The sequence below is a fragment of the Lagenorhynchus albirostris genome, chromosome 10 (genome assembly GCF_949774975.1).
Source record: "Lagenorhynchus albirostris chromosome 10, mLagAlb1.1, whole genome shotgun sequence".
Taxonomy (NCBI): Eukaryota; Metazoa; Chordata; class Mammalia; order Artiodactyla; family Delphinidae; genus Lagenorhynchus; species Lagenorhynchus albirostris.
In genome coordinates, this window is record NC_083104.1 from 59,260,119 (window position 1) to 59,278,881 (window position 18,763).

Below are 18,763 nucleotides of genomic sequence, written 5' to 3' on the forward strand. Positions count from 1 at the left end.
GACCCACACCCAAATACTCAGATGAAATAATTTATCTAATTAGAAACCTAGCAGTAAAAAAATACACCCTTTACAAAAGACCAGGATTGTGTTATAAAATCCATCATAAATAGCCTTAGTGTGTAAGCATGTGTGTGACTCTTTGGTTGGGGAGAGTATAGGGGTCAATTAAATTAAAAGTTATGGGCTTCTTTGGTGGCGCAGTGGTTGAGAGTCTGCCTGCCAATGCAGGGGACACGGGTTCGTGCCCCGGTCCGGAAAGATCCCACATGCCACAGAGTGGCTAGGCCTGTGAGCCATGGCCACTGAGCTTGCGCATCCAGAGCCTGTACTCCGCAAAAAGTTATCTCACCAGATCAGTCAGTATGCTTTTGGTTGCAAGGAACAGAATGCCCAAGTCAAACTGTTTTAAGAAGTAGTGGGGTGGGGACATTTATTGCCTCTTGGAACTTAAGAGTCAAAGGGCAAGGATGAATTAGAACACAGCTGGATCGAAGTGTTGAAACCACATCACCAGGACCCGGTTTCTCCCCAGCCCTGGCTCTGCTTCCCTCTGTGCGTTTCCACCCATCATGGCGATTTAGCAAGGACAAATACTGTCTCAGACCAACACTCTTCTCATCTCAACCAAAACAGAAAAGATGAGCTCTCTCACCAGGCAGACTGAACAAAAGTCCTGGACCTTGATTCCAAGCCCAAATTGGGTCTTGTACCTATTCCTAAATCAATGCTTGTGGCCAGGAGGACAGAAGCTCTACTGATTGTCTCAGGCTGCATGCCAAGCTCAGCCACATCCAGACAGCATTAATACTAATGATAAGAAGAAGAAGAATGGAGGCCTGGCAGACCCACAAGAATTTCCATTACCCTCAGATTTCCCATTTGAACAACCATATGGAAAATGAACTGAGATAAAGAAATGAACTTAGAAAAGCATCACCCCAGCTTGGCTTCTTTTTTCTCTTGCTAATTGCTAAATACTCTGCTTTTCCTCAGCCATGCAGCCCTCACTGTAACTTCACCCTGGCACCCATGAAGCTGAGGAATGCAGATAGCAGATAATCAACTATTACTCAAAGAACACTGCCTAGATCTGGACTTACAGAATGTCCTTAAGTTTTTCAGCTTTTAAAAAAAACTCGTGCCAACCCACAAATTTTCAATCATACTTCCAGACAGATCAGCCTTTGTGACAGAAACTGTTCTCAACCTTTATTAAAAATCTCATTTGCCAGCAGCCTCATATATTTTTTAAATGTCCGGCCTCATTTCTTCAAATTGGCGCATAGCACATTTTTTCTTGGCTATAATTAGTCACTAAGGCTTATTAGCATAAGAGTAGCTCCAGATTGATGACAAGTCAACACTGAAACTCTAGATGACAAGTCAACACTGATTTCTGTTTTTATGGTTTTCTTGATTCTCAGGAAAAGTATTTGTTTTTTTCTCCTGGAATAAGCCACCCCATGAGCTTTCCTCTTTTCACCCCTTGAGAAGAGCTATTATTATTAGAAGGGAGCATTAGTATAAATTCTTCAAGTAACACATCAGAAGGATTAGTCTGAGCATAAGCAGTCTCTCAATTCTGACCATAATGCAGCAAAACTTCCAAGCATCAGGAGAAAAGCAAGTTAAAACCAACATTTTACCAGCTGCTACACATGGGGTGAATCAATACCACTAACTGACAACTTTTCATATGAAACTCAAGCAGTCTGACGTTTCCTTTTTCTATTCCCGGAATATCTGATCTCAAAGGGCTATTGCTAGTGAGCGAGGAGATGGGGTTCACACACAAGGCACTCCTCTTCTGTTCTGGGGCTGCCGGGCGATTAAAGGGCAAGGCTTTGATTGTTTACTCTTTTTTTTTTTAACATCTTTATTGGAGTATAATTGCGTTACAATGGTGTGTTAGTTTCTGCTTTATAACACAGTGAATCAGTTATACATATATATATGTTCCCATATCTCCTCCCTTTACTCTTCAATAGCAAAGGCGAGGGGCACGGGAACAAGGGCACCAGCTCAGGAGTCCATCCCAGCTGGTTCCAGCCATAGCACTGCCACCAACCAGCCTTGCATGTGACCTTGAGTGAATTCCTTAACTCTCCGAGCTCCTTCTTTCCTCATCTGTGAAATTAATATTATAATAATATTTCTCCTTCTTGGTTGGTAGGAGAATGAAGTGAAGTATCCATTGTGAAGTGCTTAACCTGAAACTTGAACGTGAAAATGACAGCTAACATCTACCGAGCATTTCTTATGTGCCAGGTGTAAGAAGCATTCAATTCATGAATTTATCCATTCAACGAATATCTATGAGCACTTACATGTTCTAGAGGATTGGGATATGTTTTTCAGCAAAACAAAGATTCCTGCCTGGAGCTTAATACTTCTGGGATAACTGTGAAGATTATAACATAATTAATAAACATAATACACATAATATATAAAACCAGCAATAACAACAATAATAAAGATGAAAATGAACTTCCTCCAAGTTAATAGATGTAATTGAGACTTGCCTAAAGTGCTTAGGGCCAGCTTCAGGCCTAATGGCACAATGAAATCAGCTAAGCAAACTTCAGGAAACAAAGACTCTCCTGCACCAGGGATTCTGGGACCATTTTGCACTTGAGTGCCTTCCGACTAGGGATAAATGAAAATGAAAGAAATATGATTTTCTGCAATGCTGAAATGCTACTAATGTTCTGAAGATCTAAGAAAACTGAGTAGACTATTCATCTTTCTCAGATCCTACAGGAGCTTTAGGACAGTCATGGCTCTGCTACAATTTCAAATAACAGAAGGGCCATTCAGAAATATATTTAATACGAGGTTGAAGGCCATGTGGAGCACAGCTGCGATTTTCAATTTCTGTTCATTGGCATCTGCTCTCACACACAAGGTGAGGTTTTTATTTTTGGTCAGTACTGTTCTTGACCTGAAGATATCTTGAACATCGACTGTCCAAATCAGGAAGAGGATTATTATCGCTTAAAGGGAAGTTGCCATCCACTATGTTAATACCTATTCATGGTTAGATAGAAAAGGGAAAAAGAAGAAATTTCATATGACAAAAACAATGGAAGCATGTCTATCTTGTGGCTGAAGGATGAGATGCAAAAGTGTTTGGCAAGCCTTCAGGGAAATGCAGATCAAAACCACTGATGAGCCACCACTTCAGAGCCACCAACATGGCTATATTCAAAAAGGACAGGTAAAACCCAGTGTTGTGACATGGAGTAATTGGAACCCTCACACGTTGCTGGTGGGAATTTTAAATGGTGCCAATACTTTGGAAAATGGTCTGGCATTTCCTCAAAAGGTTAATAAACATAGAGTTACCATAGGACCCAGCAATTTCATTCCTAGGTGTATACCGAAGAGAAATGAAGACATATGTCGACACAAACACTTGTGCACAAATGTTCACAGCAACATGATTCAAAACAGCCAAAAGTTGGAAACAACCCATATGTCCACCAATGGATGAATGGATAAACAAAATGTACAATACCTATACAATGGAATATTGTATTTTATTTATTTATTGTATATTGTATTTTATTTTATTTAACAATAAAAAGGAATGAAGTACAGGTAGATGCTACAACATGCATGAACCTCAAAAACACTGAGCTAAGTGAAAGAAGCCAGTCACAAAAGATCACTTATTGTATGATTCCATTTACATGAAATGGTCAGAACAGGAAAATCCATGGAGACAAAACCAATTAATGGTTGCCACAGGCTGGAGGGAGGAAGAATCCTGTGCTAATGGGCAAAGTATTTCTTTTTTTTCTAAAATTAGATAGTGGTGATGGTTGCAGACTCCTGTGAATCTACTAAAAACCTTTGAAATGTACACTGTAAAAGTTTGGATCATATGAATTATATCTCAATAAAGCCAGTTTTTAAAGCATTAGGCACTATAGGCAAAATAAATTGTCTTTACCCCAATATTTGTCTTTTTGTCATTATACTTTTTGTCAATATTTATCAGTATTTCTCTCCCTGGTATGGTTTCACAGACTTGGGGGAAGCCTCTGTGTGCCCAAAATATCTTTTGCCCTTGCCCTTTCCCTACTCCTGTCTCACTAGCTTGTGGAATTCCACCTCTTTAACTTCTTACCTTCTGGTTTAAGGCTTTGCTTCTAACAAATATTCAAAATAGCTCAGGGGAAGATTTCTCATTGAGATTTATCAATCGTGTGATGTTTGGTATGAATGACTTGTCAGATCTCTTGCTGACAGAGGGATTTGTTGAGGGTAAACAGAATGAGGATAAAGTGCCAGAAGACACACGAAGAGGGCACAGAGCAAAGGAGGTGGGGGACACACCCATTTCCACCTCAGTATTTGAACCGCACTGGTCTGTTGCCTGCCTCTCTTTGCTGATGCCCTGACCTGTCTCCTCTTTTCTTCCTTTTTCCATCCATCAATCCATAAAACCTCTTCATCCTGCAGGGCCAGGTGCAAAGGCCACTTATACCAGAAGTCATGGTGCTTATAACTACCACTCATCCTTCTATTCCGTCTGCTTTGGGTTCATATTTTTAATGATTTTATTTTGAAATTACATAGAACTTTTTTCATTCTTCTTCTCTGTATAAAAATATAGTTCTGTAACATGTCTGTGTCATAGATGGTGGACAGGATTTCTTTGGAGGTACAATGCCAGCTGACAGTCAGGACTGGTCTGAAAATGACTCCAGACCATGTCCACCCTCAGTGAGGAATGTGCTGTGATTGATTAGCCATGTGTGCAATGAGTACAAGAGGGGTGAAGAATATGCACATCATCCCTGACAGCTGTCACTGCCATGGAGCCCTTTGTTATTTGGTATTTCCCTCTGCCTTATAATCAGATGTGATTTCAACCTACACAGCAGAGAAACTTTCTTCATTGTTGCATACCAGAGTGGGCTGGTTTGCTAGTGATATCATTTGCTAATAATCCTAACACCGTGTACTCTAAAGCAGTGGTCCCCAGCCTTTTTGGCACCAAGGACCGGTTTTGTGGAAGACACATTTTTCCACAGACCAGGGGGTAGGGATGGTTTCAGGATGATTCAAGCGCATTACATTTATTGTGCACTTTATTTCTATTATTATTACATTGTAATACATAATGATATAATTATACAACTCACCATAATGCAGAGTCAGTGGGAGCCCTGAGCTTGTTTTCACTTGCCACTTACTTGATAGGGTTTTGATATGAGTCTGCAGGCAATTGATTTATTATGGTCTCTGTGCAGTCAAACCTCTCTGCTAATGATAATCTGTATTTGCAGCCACTCCCCAGCACTAGCATCACTGCCTCAGCTCCACCTCAGATCATCAGGCATTAAATTCTCATAAGGAGTGCGCAACCTCGATCCCTCGCATGCACAGTTAACAGTAGGATTCGCACTCCTATGAGAATCTAATGCCACCGTTGATCTGACAGGAGGCGGAGTTCAGGCAGTAATGTGAGCGATGGGGAGTGGCTGTAAATACAGATGAAGCTTCACTCACTCACCCGTCGCTCACCTCCTGCTGTGCAGCTCGGTTTATAACAGGCCACGGACTGGTACTGGTCCATGGCCCAGGGGTTGGGGACCCCTGCTCTAAAGCACTATGTAATACTACAATATCTTATCTTTCCACACTACCTATGGGACCTCACTCTTCTAACTTTCATGAACAAGAAAAATAATTTAAATTCATATATTTGACATATTGTATAGCAGGTACTGTTAGCTGCCTACCCTACATTCACCACCACATCCCTCCTTCCTCCTTCTGGAAGCAATTGCAGTGTTGTTCTATTATCCATCCTTCTGCATGGGTCCACAGGATTTGGGGAGGTTGGCACCATTGCCAACTATAAAGTTGAGGCCTAGCATAATGGTCTTATTCCCCTGCCCAGGGTTGGTTTAAGCTAGGAATGTGAAACAATTTTGAAAAGAGAGGAAGTATCCTGGGCTGGAGGACATCTGGGAAAGCCTTCCTCCCTTTTTAAGATTCACAGAAATAGAGGTTCTTTCTCTGCATGCTGTCATGTCGGGATACTATGTCCAGAACTGCTACCACCATCATGCTGAGTCTGGAAGCAAGGTTTAACCACAGAGAAGGAGGAAACAGACAAATGACAAGGAGACAGAATCAAAGTAGTGACAGCTTGTACCTGGAGCTTGCCCCACCACTGGACTTCCTGTTCAGAGAGATAAGAATCCTGGTATTTTTAAAACCCAGTTGAATCCAGTTTAGCGATATTTCACCCTGATATATACATATGCTCATTTCAAACTACAACTATACCTACATATTTGATGGCACAGGTATAAACATTTATCATTAATCAAAATATCTTTGTGTGTGTGTTTGAAGTTTCAAATGTTCTTTCTAACAATTCCACAAAGTAGCTATTTTACAGGAATTATCATCTCCAATAAAAATATAAAGTAACAGACACCCAGACATGACATATTTAGCGGCATTCTGCATGCATTCATTTCTCTAGGCCACCTGGCCTGGGTCTAAGAGTGGCATGGTCGAGCAACACAATTTACTGTTGTTCCATTCAAGAAAAACCAAGTGTATTCCCTGTGCCAGACATCAGTCTAAGAATGGGTGATACACTTGAAAGAACCCTGATCTCATGGAACCGAGCTTTAAGCTAAGACCTAAAGATAGGAAGGAGTTAGTTCAGAGAAGTGGAGGGGCTAAGTAGGAAGCATCTCAAGGAAGAGGACTCGTATGTTCAGGACCCTCAGGCAGGAAGGAGCTTGGGTTTCTTCAGGAGCAAAGAGGGGCAATCTGCAGAAGCATGGTGCTCATGGGGATGGGGACATCCTACAAGACAAGGTGACATGGGCAGGAGTGTTAGGAAAAACCTGAAGCCATTAAATAGCTTTAATGAAGTAAGTGATAGGACTGTATTTACACTTATAAAGATTTGGAGGATGGATTAAATAGAGGCAGAAGTGGAAGGGGCAGATGAGATTACCAAAGAGCAGTGAGAAATGGTGGCAGCTTAGACAAACTGATAAATTTGTGTTTCTCTTCCCTAAGTGCTTCTGCCACACAAATCCTTCTGCATAGCAAAGCAGTGTGTATCTCCTATCCTGGAAATAGCACAACCCACAAACTTTTATGGTGTTAGGATCCCACTGCCTTTCAATCCAACGTAGTGGACAAGAGTCACAGAGGAGCACTCCCTGGGGCCTGAAGTGCTCGTCACCTCTGCAAACATTTAGAGTATGTGCTGGGGTCACTAGTTCTGGTGATTTCATCATGAAGACGTGTAAGACAACATAAGGGTGGAAGCTTTGATACTTTGGAAGACCCTGTCATCAGACATAACATGTTGAGCAATAATTAGAAATTAAGTGAAAATACAGAAAATGCCTCATTATGTTCTAGATTGTTCATGGAAGATGTTTTCCCCATGCTAATGCATAGACACAGTAGTAAAATCAGCAACCTGAAGGAAAGAATACCCACCTCGGGTCTAAACAGTTGAAATTAATACCATGAGATAAGTGTGTCCCCAACATATTGTACCTGTAGTAAAGAAAACAAGAGTCCATCGCGACTGAAGCCTGAAATTAAGAGGAAAGTGCGATAGAAGCATCACTGTGGTACATCAGGTTCCTGTCTCCTGCTTCCAAAATCTGTTGGCTTCACAGGATTCAGTCATTTTGTTCACTGGTGGTGATGACAATAACAGGACTAATAAAAGAAAACATATCTCCTGAACTGGATGATTGGCAAGTTCTCCCACTGGGGAAGAACTGGAGAAGTAGAAGCAGCACTAAATGAAGACAGCTGCAGAGGAGAGCATAGCAGCAGATTGAGGGTTAAACACCATCTGCTTACCAAGGAAAGCGAGAAGGGAATGACCACCTGGATATTTCTATCACCAACATGCCTCTAAAGTGTCATAAAACATCTCAAGGGGGCTTTCCTGGTGGCGCAGTGGTTGAGAGTTCGCCTGCCAATGCAGGGGACACGGGTTCGTGCCCCGGTCCGGGAAGATCCCACATGCCGCGGAGTGGCTGGGCCCATGAGCCATGGCCGCTGAGCCTGCATGTCTGGAGCCTGTGCTCCGCAATGGGAGAGGCCACAACAGTGAGAGGCTTATATCTTCAAGCTGGAAGTTCCTTTGCAGATGTCATTCTGAACTGTGGGGTGTACCAATAGGAACACTCTTCTGGCTATTAATAGAGTCCATAATTTTTTTTGTTGAACTTTTTATCAAAGTACAGCTAGAAGAACCAGAAAATGATCCTGTAGATTTTCTTTAAATACCTCTGGTCTAACTAAATCCGAATGTTGTAATGTCTGAAAATTACCAGTAGTATTTCTACAGATGGTACCAGCAGTTTATCAAAGGCTGAGAATAAGCCTGCAAAGAATAAGGAGAGAGTTTGGAATAATTGTAAAGGCATAAATAAGTTCACAATTCTTGGAGAACAATACATTGTTTTAATTTTTCAAACTGGCCTTGATCTTCTGGCAAATACTGTAGTTGAAATAATTATTACTAACATTTATATCAGGAACAATGTTTCTAAATTTTCTTTTTAAATTCCCTTTAAACACACCAATAGCAGATGTGTGGCCTGTGAAGGGAACGTCAAAGGAAGGTGTGTGTGAAAAGAAAACAAAAATTTAAATGTGCCCTTTGAATCTAAAACATAACTTGGAAACAAACCAGAATCCCAGTGTTTTGATGAGGAAGAAACTGGAGAAAGCCTCACCATTTCCACTGGTCCTGGACAAAACCTGACAGTATATCAAGCCCCGCAACCAAGGGAGGCTTCTGCTATTAGTGAGGACCTGCACTGCTTCATCATTTGTTTTAGAAGGTGCAAGAACTTCCTAATGATATTATCATAGATTTTTATTTGAAGTAATTTTCCACTAAGCTTTTAGCAAGTCTTTAGCTTTCTTTCATATTGTACACAGCTGGGCCTTGAACAAAGTGGGGATAGGTGTACCGACCCCCATGCAGTCAAAAATAACTTTTCAGTCTGCTCTGTGTATCACCAGTTCTGCGTCCGAGAATTCAACCACCATGGGTCGTGTGACACTGTAGTGCATAGATATTGAAAAAAATCCATGTATGTTTTTTCATAACCACCACTCTTTACTACTGTTGTTGCTAACATCACCACATGGAAAAACTAAAATTGAGGCCAGTGCTATAACCTTAGTTTAACCCAGTAACCTAACTCTTTATGGAACTCAAGTCTCTATTTATATGACTTCACTAAATCTTCAGTGTTTCCTTCACCCCTGCACTCCTCCTCTTCAAGGTGGCATCAAGTGAGGGGGGTGGCATCAAGGCATCAGAGGTTGGGAAAAGGGGTCTGAATCCACAAGTAATCTCTGCAGAGGCCAGGTCTGTTCTTCTTGGACTATTCAGGTCAGTATTAGATCACTTTTATCTTTATTTTTTTGGTGGGAGGGATGCCTGCTGGCGCTCATCACCAAAGTCCTTGAACTCACCCACTGGCCTCCAGTCATGCAGTGTTAGAGCATTGCCACCTCTGCACCCCCCAGTGCCCACCCTCCCCACACCTCCACGCAGATGCTTCCACAGCCCTTTAAGAACCAGCTCGTTGAAACTGGTATATTGAACAAACCCAGTGTGATGAAAACACATTTTTTATCCCCCTTCCTTTAAACATTTTTTAGATTAAGAAACTATTTTTCGCCTCCACTTGACTCTTTCACACTTATAAGCAATCTTTAAGTCCTAACAACTCACAGAACAGTCTAATTTGGTATATTAATCTGTTATATGTAATAATCAACTCTTAAAGCCTGAATTTATCTGGAATCTCATCTCCTTCCTCTTGTGGGGGCCTGAGCTGGCCACTTGCAGTGGGGAAGGAGAGGCAGAATCCTCTCTTTCTGTGTTTCATCCTCCTCCTTTTCTTCTACCAGTTTAGTAAGCAAGACTTTGAATTCTCCCAGGCTGGGCCCAGAAGGTTAAAGGATTAAGGTAAAGGGCACAGACGGTGGCAGGCACCATGGTTATCTGGTCAGGGGGCCTTCTGGGCAAGGTGTTTAACTTGGACACATTCTCACGTGGGGTCTCCTGGGCTCCTTGGAGGTGGCCTTCACTGAGAACCACATGGACCACTGCCCTTCCTGCATCCATAACTTTTACAGCAGCTCACTCAATATGGACTCTTGCTATTAAAAGACCCTCCATCTTCCCAACTCTGGGCAAGATCTCCTTCCCACATGGACCACCATGTACCCTCACACACCCTCTGTCCTCTAGGAGTGTCACCCGGTCCTCACACTGCCCCTGTGTCTGCTGTCACCCACAGGCAGGTTCTCTGCTGCCCAAAGGGAGGAAACGCATTTCAAACTCTGAGTAGTTCCACTGAAGCCACCTCCCAAACTCAGCGTGGAATGGAGGAGAAACACCCTCCCGCCCCCCAACCCCATACACACCAATTTCCCCTTCTCAATATTCTCCCTGTGTCGACTTTCTCTGCCTTTTGTGGTCTTGACCCCTAGATGAGAGGTGAGGGGTCAAATAGTGAGGTGAAAAATTTGGTATTTTCCATTTCTTTTGTAAGTTCAGTATATGGTAGTCTAGTACCTCACTTTGGAATTTCACATAGGGTGAGTCCCCAAACTTGAATTTTACCTTCCTGTTACCTAACAGTTCTTCTCTGACTCATGCATCTCACAGCTGCTGTGTTGATCTGAAGCACTGACAGGAAGGCTGGTTTTCCCTTATTCCTGCAGTGTCCCTAATACATCCGGAGAAGCAGCCATGCACTTCAACGATCCTGGGCTGCTTCCCACAACTATCTGATTGCTCCAAAGTAGCAGCTCCTCCACATGGAAAGGTAAAGGGGGGAAAGAATTAGACACCCTGTTGACTGACTTTCTCATCTCCCTCTGACCACCTGCCCTCCATCCACTAGGACCAGAAAGGGTAAGCTTTTCTCTAGTTCTCCTGGGGGGTCCATCTCCTCACACCCTCTCGTGAAGTCTGCCAGGCTCTTGTCACCTGGGAAAAAAGTCCTCTATTACATGTATTGATACTGTAATTGCCTGAAATTCTGCCCTTCTAAAGACATGAAGTTGATATTCTTTTTTCCCTTTCTAATTGCTAACTGGGAAATCTATAGACCACCTTTATATTTAAATCCAAATATGGCATATTAACAGAATCACTTGGGGAGGGTTTAAAACTACTGATTGCTGCCCTCCTAACCACCCTAGTACATGACTGAGTCAGAATTCCTGAGGATGGGCTGGGGTCTTGTTCCCCACCCATTATGCTTAACAACCACTTTCTTTTAACCATTAAAATAGAAAAGCCTCAGCTTCCCTGGTGGCGCAGTGGTTGAGAGTCCACCTGCCGATGCAGGGGACACGGGTTCATGCCCCGGTCCAGGAATATCCCACATGCCGTGGAGCGGCTAGGCCCATGAGCCATGGCCGCTGAGCTTGAACGTCCGGAGCCTGTGCTCCACAACAGGAGAGGCCACAACAGTGACAGGCCCGTGTACCGCAAAAAAAAAAAAAAAAAAGAAAAGCCTCTACAGAGACTATAAACTACTCTACAGAGAAATCTTAGGTATATAAGAATCCTCTTTTAAGACTTTTAATCTTAATTTCCTCCATATTCCCAGGAATTTCCAAAATATGAAGATTCATGGACATTTCTAAAGTTTTGCTACTCATCAATAGTCAATATAAGCCTATTAATTAAGCTTTCATTTCTGGAAAATCAAACACATGCTCCTGTTGTAAAGTAGTTCACCCAGTAGTTTCATAGCAATAATTGATTTGGGGGGAAAACTTTTTGTTGCCTTACCTTCATCTGTGGGAATGTCATAGAAAGTGCAAATAGATTTTGATACAAAATTTTGAAAATGCTGAAGGAACAAGAGCTGAATAAGACTTTGACCAGAAAAAAAAAAAAAGATGTGATTCTCACACTGCAAGAGAATTCAAAATCTGCTTGATGTCCCAGGGATATATAATATGTGAGAATGGAATACAGCCAACATTTTAATACCTTAGCCTCACAACATAAGTCAGAAAGAATAGAATGCTATTATCAAAAAGCTTTTGAGTATGAGATAGTCTTTATTGTACCTATTCCAAATCCACTTGCTGATTTTACACAATGACACAAAAAGAGCCTTAGGATAATTTAACAGACTTCTAGCTTAACAGGCTTCCCTGGTAGCACAGTGGTTAAGAATCCGCCTGCCTAATGAGGGGAACACGGGTTCAAGGCCCGGTCAGGGAAGATCCCACATGCCACAGAGCAACTAAGCCTGCGAACCACAACTACTGAGCCTGCATGTCACAACTGCTGTAGCCCACATGCTTAGAGCCCATGCTCCATAACAAGAGAAGCCACCGCAATGAGATGCCCACGCACCGCAACGAAGAGTAGCCCCCGCTTGCCGCAGCAAGAGAAAGCCTGTGCGGAGAAACAAAGACCCAACACAGCCAAAAATAAATAAATAAATTATATTTTTAAAAAAATGCTAGCCTCTTTTGTACAAATAAACTTGAATAGTTCATATACATCTCAAAAATTCTAAATCATAATCTGAAGATAGTTTTAAATCAATTGCTCCTGCAAATAACACAGAGGGTGGGTGATTTTGGTGTCTCTATAACATACAGCCACTGCTTCTATTATGTCTTATGGTTCAAAAATTAGAAGGCAAGAACAAAATACTTAGAGGAAAAGAGACAGAAAATAGACTGTCTCCTATTTATCCCTGGATTAGGGGAAGCCATTTCTATCTTTCCTAGAGTTAAACATATAATACCCTAAGATTTTAAGAAAATGCTTAAAAGAAGTGAATTCTAACCTTATAGCTACATAGAAGAGTGATTTCCAAATTTACATAAGAAATAAGTCTTCTGAGCAATCTAAAATCAAGGAGAAATAATCAGAAGTTTTTTTCAGATGTTCTCTCTCAAAAATAACATCCTTAATCTCTTTTATGCCCATTTTTCTTGAACCCGTCTTCTAAGATCAGTTATGATAGTAAATGTTTCAGCTCTCCAACAGTCTCAGAGCATTCATAGCTGTATATTCATTAGAACCATTTTACTGCTCACAAGCTGGGTTCTGGACACATTATATCCACAAGAGACTCACAGCATTTCTCATAGATGTTACTATGTGTTAACGGGTTTATACTCTACCTCAGCAAATGCATATTTGAGCTAACCTATACTTTAAGCAGATTAATTAGAACTTAGTTGCTGGACTTATCTTCCCTAAAATGTTGTCCATAGTGGAATTCATAGAGTAGCAGAGTTAAATGAGGTGATTCTGAACAGTTATCAGGAGTTGTAGCTACCTTATTGAGGACCTACTGGGATTTGACTATGATGCTCATCTTTGCTCTATGTTCATTATCATAAAATAAAATAAGACTCATCTTAAGTGGAAAGACAGCTTTTTAGGTTATCAATTCTATTACATTACCACAAGTAGTGATCTCCAAGATTGTGACCCCCTCACCCACTTCAGGAGGTACACAAGTCAATCCATAGGAGTTGAGAAGAAATACTAAAATTTCTATTTATTTTTTCATAAAAAAGAAAATTAAGTTTTACCAATTGTCTAACACCTAGTATTCAGATGAACACTCACACTCATCCACCCATGTATCAGAATATCACCATTACATATAGAATACGGGGTATCTTGAGGGCAGAGAGTTGTTCCCCAATGTAGACGGGTTGAAAGTCATGCCTCACATGTTTGTTGGCTTGTAATGCAGCAGATGAAGTATGAAGTAGACTTGAAGTGTGACTATTTAGATTTATGGATTTTTTTTCTAGTTTTAGCTAAATAACTCTTGTAACTTGACAAGTAGTTTAAAAATACTCCTGCAGAGACAACAGATCAAATGCAGTACCAATAATGTAAACATGAGTGAACAGTAAAAGGCAGAGCTGCCAATTCTCCTCCTCCTTACATGAAATTTTCCTTATAAAGTGAAAACAATCATAATCTGGCCACCAAAAATAAATTGAGTTCATCAAAAAGATCATATGAAATGTGGTTATATACATTTACTAAGGTTAACTATTACCCTTGTCTTAACACTATGTAGTGTTAAGCTATTAACAAATGATACTATCATTGATTGGCAAGATATTTAAAATAATTTATTCTTCTTAGCTTACTTTTTAAATTTATTTCTTTGTGTGTTTTTTTAATGCACATAATACATTAGTATAATGATAAATGTATTTAATATGTAAGCAAATAATCTATATAAAGATATTTGAGGAGTGCACACTAAAAATATTTTACCAATGGATTCATTATTTAAATATTTTATAGATCTTTGACCTACAAAAATGGCAGTAAGTAGAGATATATTAGAAAATATCAAGTAACCACAAATAAGGTATACATACTGTTGGGATGTGTTTTCTTATTTTCATGTTTATTCTGAATACAAGTGTGCTTGATGTTTTGGGAATACACACAAAGCAAAAAATAATAATAAATCCCACACTGAAGATATGACTTAGAGCTTAAAAGTTCTAAATATCCCTTTTATCTTCCCTTCTTTAACACGTTTCTTCACTGCCCAATTCAGATCGAATAAGGAATTGCTCTTGAGATCTAAGAAAAACAGCAACTTGAGGTGCAATACAATTAGTTTCTCCTGTCTGTTTCTGGTTTAAAGGAAGCCAGAGTTATTTAATACCATATTAAAACAAGCCCTGAAGAACTAAGGAAGCATTAGCAGGAAAATACCTCTGTGCTAGTTTCACTGGCCATGCTTGAAATTATGGCCCTGCCCATATTGTGGGAGGTGGGTAGGTGAAGGAGTTTTCACTAATATTAGCACCTCCGAGGAAGATTGAGCTAATGGTTGCTATCACTTGTGAGCAGAAGAAAGAAAAGAACTTCACCTGTGTTTAAGTTAAACAAGATGATATGACAAAAAGACCAAATACTAACTCTAGAAATAGCAAAAAAATTCCTTGTGATTATAATGAAATCCAAAAGCAAGACACTTGTGAGCTGCTTACCCCATCTCATCCTTTTATAGAGGTTTAAATATTCTCAGTGAGTTGACCTTTTCACTTTACTATGAGTTTCCCTAAGGGTATATCTTTAGTAGAAATAATTTGATTGAAGGTTCACACTCAAAAACCTAAGAGAACTTCCCTTGCATATGAAAGCTATCTTTGCTTGTCTCCTCCAATTTTAAAAGGTATTTTAAAAACGTTCCAGGGATCGGACTTTATGTGCAACGTGTCACGAGAGAGTGAATATTTATGATCAAACTGCTCTTCTAAAATGTATCATAAAATCAGGATTATAGTAACGTTCTTCAGACCATTAGCTATCATAATTCTCTAGTCCTTTTCTTAGCTGTTTTATTAATAGTGTACAGTCCTCATTACTACTAACTGTTACTTGTTAAATACAGTCTCATCCACCATAAGCCAGATTCTCCTCCGGTTGCCTGTTTTACAAGATATGTATAAATAGCCTCAAAACCCATCTGTCTGGGATTCTTGAGGGCCCTCCCTCCCACAAATAGGGGGAAGGGGCTCAATGGCCTCTTCTGGACTTTTCCATTACTAGAATTTAGTAAACCTCAAAACAGCCTGGAATTATCATCCATCTGGGGATTTTTTTAAATTAATTAATCTCTTCATAATGTGCTGTGCAGAAGAAAAAAAGGAAATTGACATTCAGAAGGAGCGGAGGAAGAGCAGAAGAGGAAAACCCAGAAAAGAGAAGTCCTTTCCTTCTTCCATTTACTACTCTGATGTCAGTATCACCTTATAAAGTTCACTTAGTAAAACTGACAGCCATGGGTATATTTTGCTTTCAGGCCCTGTCATGTGCTACCAGGAGTGATGGAGACACCTTCCAGAGGTCTCTGACTGTCCCCGAGGACATCTTCCCACTTCCTTACTGCAGCCCAGAGGGGAAGGCACGTGGTAGTTCACCTGAACCAGACTGCCTCTGTGACGAGAACTGACAGCAGGAGAACGAAGCCATTCTGCAGAGTAGATGGCAAGTCATCAAAGGGAAGACAGCAGGAGCTTCAAGGACTCAGGGGACACAATCTGAAACAAAGTGACATTGATATCAACATCTAGGGAATGAGAGAGGCAGATAAACTTCTCAGGCAAGTAAAAAGAGATGGGATGACCCAGTTTAAGCAAAAAGTGATTTGCTAATCACAAAGCAAAGAAAGAACTCCATGGGCTCTCTCTCCTCATACACAGCAGGTAGGGTCATTATGCAGAGAGAGCAGTGGGCAGGAAAGGAGATTGGCTCAAATGTGACTGTGCTTAGACCATGGAGGGCTTCTTCAGAACAAGAGCTCATCCCAAAGAAAAACTGGCAGCCAGTGCCACCTGCAGAAGAAAGATATATCTTCTGCGGGCACCAACTCTCGACAGCTGATAGGCTGATATATTCTGCTGAATAAATCGAAAAACGTTCAAGTGGCCTAAAAAAGGGAGTCTGAAGTAGAAGGCACTGCAGGAATCCAATCAAGCTCAGAATGTCAGGAGCCTGTGGCAGCATCCACACTGGGAGAAAATGCTCCCAAACTCTGAGTTAAGTGCAAATGAGAAAATATCTTAGTGGGTTTTGTTTCTTTGTGTGAGTATGTTTGGGATTTTTTTTTCCCGTGCTTGTATGTTGTGATTTTTTGAAAGACACAAAAGTGCAAAGAGTTATTATCATATATGGAGAAAAGCAGGAAGAGAACATACTTTTCCTGTAACACACAGCAAGTGCATGACTTTCTCCTCGAGTTTTTTCTTCAGGTTTTGATCCCAACTGTCGCTGACTGTCCCTCTCCGGGCCCTGCCTCCTCTGTGAATCTCTCTCGAACGAATCCAGCCCTCAGTGACCTCTCCTCTTTCAGGTGATGATTTTCTTATTGCGTGAATTCAATGTGGAGCTTAATTAAATACTGTCTTACCAGGCTTCCCTGGTGGCGCAGTGGTTGAGAGTCCGCCTGCCGATGCAGGGGACACGGGTTTGTGCCCCTGTCCGGGAAGATCCCACATGCCGCGGAACGGCTGGGCCCGTGAGCCATGGCCGCTGAGCCTGCGCGTCCGGAGACTGCTCTGCAACGGGAGAGGCCACAGCAGTGAGAGGCCCGCGTACCAAAAAAAAAAAAAAAAATACTGTTTTACCTTCTAATTGTTCCCTGTGGGTAAATTTCACCTTCCAAACAAGACTACAAGAATCTTGAGAGCAGGGATTAGGCCCAACACACACTCTATTCTCCTCAGCCGGGCTGAAGATGCATGCAGAGCATCTGTGGTCTGATTTGACGAGTGTAAGGGAGGCCTCCTTATGCCAACATATCTCCCTCCCCTGTGTTTATTTTCTTTATTTTTTAACATCTTTATTGGAGTATAATTGCTTTACACTTGTGTGTTAGTTTCTGCTGTACAGCAAAGTGAATCAGCTATATAAATACATATGTCACCATATCCCCTCCCTCTTGTGTCTCCCTCCCACCCTCCCTATCCCAACCCTCTAGGTGGTCACAAAACACAGAGCTGATCTCCCTGTGCTATGCAGCTGCTTCCCACTAGCTATCTATTTTACATCTGGTAGTGTATATATGTCAATGCCACTCTCTCACTTCTTCCCAGCTTACCCTTCCCCCTCCCCATGTCCTCAAGTCCATTCTCTATGTCTGCGTCTTTATTACTGTCCTGCTCATAGGTTCTTCAGAACCATTTCTTTTTTTAAATTCCATATATATGTGTTAGCACATGGTATTTGTTTTTCTCTTTCTGACTTACTTCACTCTCTATGACAGGCTCTAGGTCCAACCACCTCACTACAAATAACTCAATTTCATTTCTTTTGTGGCTCAGTAATATTCCATTGTATATACGTGCCACATCTTCTTTATCCATTCATCCGATGATGGACACTTAGGTTGTTTCCATGTCCTGGCTATTGTTAATAGTGCTGCAAAGAACATTCTGGTACATGTCTTTTTGAATTATGGCTTTCTCAGGGTATATGCCCAGTAGTGGGATTGCTGAGTCATATGGTAGTTCTATTTTTAGTTTTTTAAGGAACTTCCATACTGTTCTCCATAGTGGCTCTATCAATTTACATTCCCACCAATAGTGCAAGAGGGTTTCCTTTTCTCCACACCCTCTCCAGCATTTATTGTTTGTAGATTTTTTTGATGATGGCCATTCTGACTGGTGCGAGGTGATACCTCATTGTGGTTTTGATTTGCATTTCTCTAATGATTAGTGATGTTGAGCATCCTTTCATGTGTTTGTTGGCAATCTGTATATCTTCTTTGGAGAAATGTCTATTCAGGTCTTCTACCCATTTTTGGATTGGGCTGTTTGGTGTTTCCTGATATTGAGCTGTATGAGCTGCTTGTATATTTTGGAGATTAATCCTTTGACAGTTGTCCCATTTGCAAATATTTTCTCCCATTCTGAAGGTTGTCTTTTTGTCTTGTTTATGGTTTCCTTTGCAGAGCAAAACTTTCAGGTTTCATTAGGTCGCATTTGTTTAATTTTGTTTTTATTTCCATTACTCTAGGATGTGGGTCAAAAAGGATCTTGCTGTGATTTATGTCATAGAGTGTTCTGTCTTTTGTTTTCCTCTAAGAGTTTTATAGTGTCTGGCCTTACATTTAGGTCTTTAATCCATTTTGAGCTTATATTTTTGTATGGTGTTAAGAAGTGTTCTAATTTCATTCTTTTACATGGGTGTCCA

The 18,763-nt window shown here is 40.9% G+C and overlaps 1 pseudogene; it reads left to right on the top strand.

Annotated features, from left to right (window-relative positions):
- Positions 1-4,217: 4,217 nt before the first annotated feature.
- LOC132527886 (sentrin-specific protease 6-like) lies at positions 4,218-16,022 on the top strand (annotated as a pseudogene).
- The last annotated feature ends 2,741 nt before the right edge of the window (positions 16,023-18,763 follow it).